The sequence below is a fragment of the Rhinopithecus bieti genome, unplaced genomic scaffold, assembly GCF_001698545.2.
Source record: "Rhinopithecus bieti isolate Rb0 unplaced genomic scaffold, ASM169854v2 scaffold_4911, whole genome shotgun sequence".
NCBI lineage: Eukaryota > Metazoa > Chordata > Mammalia > Primates > Cercopithecidae > Rhinopithecus > Rhinopithecus bieti.
The window spans coordinates 326,930-330,422 of NW_016804526.1; the positions used below are offsets into that span (position 1 = coordinate 326,930).

At 37.9% G+C, this 3,493-nt stretch overlaps 1 protein-coding gene across 1 annotated transcript in view; it reads right to left on the bottom strand.

The window, feature by feature from the left end:
* NIPBL (NIPBL cohesin loading factor) overlaps positions 1-3,493 on the bottom strand; it is a 202,594-nt gene that overhangs the window by 127,500 nt on the left and 71,601 nt on the right. The window contains 1 exon segment of the mRNA XM_017868906.1: positions 1,567-1,652. The gene's annotated coding sequence lies outside the window, so the exon portion shown is untranslated.

Here is a 3,493-nt window from a genome sequence, read left to right on the forward strand (position 1 = left end):
TACTAGCACATCAAAGATTGGCCAGATTCTTCTGAACTGATTATTCAACAATATTAGAAAGCAAAAGATCCTGAAGTGTGTGGGTTTTTTTGTTTAAATACCGAAACGGAAACTTTATTGAGATATATGTGAAATATACGAAAAACTTGTGAACAAGACTTCTATATTAACATTAAAATTAAATTATAAAAGTATGTAATAGTCTTTGCCATTTTGGTTCTGTTAGCCATTTGGAATTTGGCTGCCTTAAGAATCTTTTCAAGAAACTCTGGCTACTTTGATTTTTGATCCTCAATTCTTCCAGACAATCTAGTATGAGAATATGGAATATGCTTCAGATACTTTAGGAAACTCTCCCAATTAAATAGGTAAGATCATTAATAAAGCACATGAAAGAGCAATCAAGAAAGGGTATAAATGGAAGAGGTGCAAACAATCATGGATCACTTATGCATAATCTGCATACTGATCTCTATCCTGCTCTAACTCATTCAAAAATACCATTTCAGCAATTCTCCTCTCTCCTGCATCATCCATTTTTCCACATATTGAATAATCCCAATCAGCATAAAACATATATACGCAAATAATTCTCCCTACTCTCAATAAAAACAAAACCCAAAAAACCCCACCCTTTATCTTGACCCCTATGATCTCCCTCCAACAATGGCTTAATTTTTCTGTTCCCTTTCAGAGCAAAATTACCTCAGTTGTTTATATTTATCCCTAATTCTTCTCCTACTTTCTCTTGGAACCCATAATCATATGTGTTTTTATTCTCCATTCCACCAAATATCTTGCCACAGTTAGCAATGGCACTAAAATTGCTATATTCAGTGGGCAAGCCTCTCACCCCAAATGATGTGACCTAGTAATCAACAAAGTTGATCACTCTCTCCTCCTTGAATAATTCTTTACTTGTTTTCCAGAACAACACATTCTCCTAGTTCTGCTGACTAACCTGGCCACTCCAGAATCCTCTTCTGGTTCCTTTTATCTTCCTCTCCGTACTCTACTGTTGACCTCATTCATTGGTATGATTTTAAAACAGTGCTTCTGCGCTTACGGCTCCCAAATTTGTATCTCTAAATCTGACTTCTTCCCCATATACTAGACTCATATCCAACTATCTAATCAATATCTCTGCTTTAGTACAAATTTATTCCCCCTCCCCAAACTGTTCTGATTCTAGGATTTTTTTTTTTATAGTTACATATGGATTTTAGAATCATCTTGTTAATTTCTACAAAGCTGCTTGGAATATGATAGATATAGCATTTAATCTATGTAACAATTTGGGTAGAACTGATAACCATATTGAGCATTATGATCTACAAATGATGTATATATCTCCACTAATTTAGATATTCTTTAATTTCGCTCAGCAATGTTTACTAGTTTTCAGTCTATGGTGCTTTCACATACTTTTTCAGATTTATTCCTAAGTAGTTCACATTTTTGATGTTATTATAATTGACAAATTTTGATTTCCAATTGTTAATTGCTAGGATGCAGAAATACAATACAATATTGTATATTAATTCTGTATCCTGAAAACTTACTAACCTTACTTATTAATTCTGGGGTCTTTTTTGTACAGTTGGCCTTCCGTATTCACAGGTTCCACATCCATGGATTCAACCAACTGTGGACTGAAAATATGTGAGAAAAAACAATATGACTATAAAAAACACAACAAAAATTTAAAAGTACAGTATAACAACTATATAGTTTTCTGTAATAGAAGGTTTTTTTTTTTTTACTAAGGATTACTACGGAAACTTTTTTGTTAGGTACAAAATACTAGTCTCACAGTGAGGTTAGCAATAATTAAAACTTCTTTTTGGCCGGGCACAGTGGCTCACGCCTGTAATCCCAGCACTTTGGGTGGCCGAGGCGGGCGGATCACAAGGTCAGATAGAGACCATCCTGGCTAACACGGTGAAACCCCGTCTCTACTAAAAATACAAAAAATTAGCCGGGCGTGGTGACGGGCACCTGTAGTACCAGCTACTCAGGAGGCTGAGGCAGGAGAATGGCATGAACCCGGGAGGCGGAGCTTGTAGTGAGCTGAGATGGCACCACTGCACTCCAGCCTGGGTGACAGAGTGAGACTCCACCTCAAAAAAACAAACAAAAATAAAACAAAACAAAAAACAAAACAAAACAAAACAAAAAAAACCTTCTTTTTTTCAGTCCTACTACTGCTAAACCATGTTTCCCTCGGGCTGTATTTCTGCAATTGGTTTCAAAAACTCAGAAAACAGTTCAAAAGAACTACATATAACCACTAAATAATATAACTAATGAATGTGAAAAAAGATACTGGAATAGCTTTTTAGGGAGGATAATTTTTTTTTTTTTTAAGACAAAGTCTCACTCTGTCACCCAGGCTGAAGTGCAGTGGTGCAATCTGGGCTCACTACAGCCTCTGCCTCCAGGGTTCAAGTGATTCTCGTGCCTCAGCCCCCCAAGTAGCTGGGGCTACAGGCGTGCGCTGCCACCATGCCCAGCTAATTTTTTTATTTTTAGTAAAGACGGGGCTTCATCATCTTGGCCAGACTGGTCTCAAACTCCTGACCTCAAGTGATCCGCCTGCTTTGGCCTCCCAAAGTGCTGGGATTACAGGTGTGAGCCACTGAATCCGGCCATTTTTTTTTTTTTAAGACAGAGTCTCACTCCATCACCCAGGCTGGCGTGCAGTGGCATGATCTCAGCTCACTGCAACCTCTGACTCACGGGTTCAAGCGATTCTTGTGCCTCAGCCTCCCAAGTAGCTGGAATTATAGGCAGGCACCACCTCACCCGGCTAATTTCTGTATTTTTAGTAGAGATGGGCTTTCACCATGTTGGCCAGGCTGGCTTCAAACTCATGACCTGAGGTGATCCACCCCCCATCCGCCTCCCAAAGAGCTGGGCTTACAGGCAGGAGCCACTGCGCCTGGCCAGGGAAGATAAATTTTTAAAAAGTCAACTTAAACCAATAAAAAACAGCTTCTTACTAAGGATCTAAGCTTATAAATTATTTTAAGTAGTTCGATTTACAGAAAAAGAAGCTATCAATGGAGAGAAGTGACTTGTGACTCATTACCTACAGTAACCTTTCTAGGCTTTCCATTGGACCCCTGCATTACATGACAAGTATACAAATTAAGTATGATATAAATTAGGGATGTATTTTTTTCTAAATCAATATACTCATGGTCAGTGAACCAATCACAACATGCAAGTTTTGATAACATCAAATACTATATCCTTTCTGCACATAAAATTTTAAAAATTTAGTTTCGTAATACCAACTGTTTGTTAGAAAAATAAATTTTAAATTTTAAGTGAGATTTCTGATTTAATAATAGAGTTCCACAAAAGTAAACGTACTATGAAACACAGATTATTAAAAAGAAAATGTAGGCCGGGTGCGGTGGCTCAAGCCTGTAATCCCAGCACTTTGGGAGGCCGAGACGGGCGGATCACGAGGTCAGGAGATTGAGAC